Consider the following 323-nt stretch of genomic DNA (forward strand, 5'->3'; position numbering starts at 1 on the left):
TGAGCGCCCGCCGCTCCCAGCCCGCACCTCCGGGCGCTCCCCGGCTCCCCCTCCCGCACCCGCGCCTTCCCAGTTATTTATTTATTTATTTTGTTGTTTACTTACTTATTTATTTATTTCTCTGCTCCCTTCCTCCCATCCTTTTCGGCCTCTGCAACCCACAGAGGAGGGGGACTCGGGGACATCCTGCCCGTCCCTTTGTTCTAAATATAACAAAGTGCCCCTTTTTGCCCGCTACCGTCCCGTAGCGGATCTCAAGGCAGGGAGCTTCCCCCCGTGCCACGCACATGCATCCACCCTTTTAACTTTATGTAAGCGTCCCG

The 323-nt window shown here is 56.0% G+C and overlaps 1 protein-coding gene across 1 annotated transcript in view; it reads right to left on the reverse strand.

The window, feature by feature from the left end:
* Positions 1–323, reverse strand: part of MAFB (MAF bZIP transcription factor B) — a 6,601-nt gene that overhangs the window by 3,771 nt on the left and 2,507 nt on the right. The window lies entirely within an intron of this gene.

The sequence above is a fragment of the Corvus brachyrhynchos genome, unplaced genomic scaffold, assembly GCF_000691975.1.
Source record: "Corvus brachyrhynchos isolate BGI_N302 unplaced genomic scaffold, ASM69197v1 scaffold10, whole genome shotgun sequence".
Taxonomy (NCBI): domain Eukaryota; kingdom Metazoa; phylum Chordata; class Aves; order Passeriformes; family Corvidae; genus Corvus; species Corvus brachyrhynchos.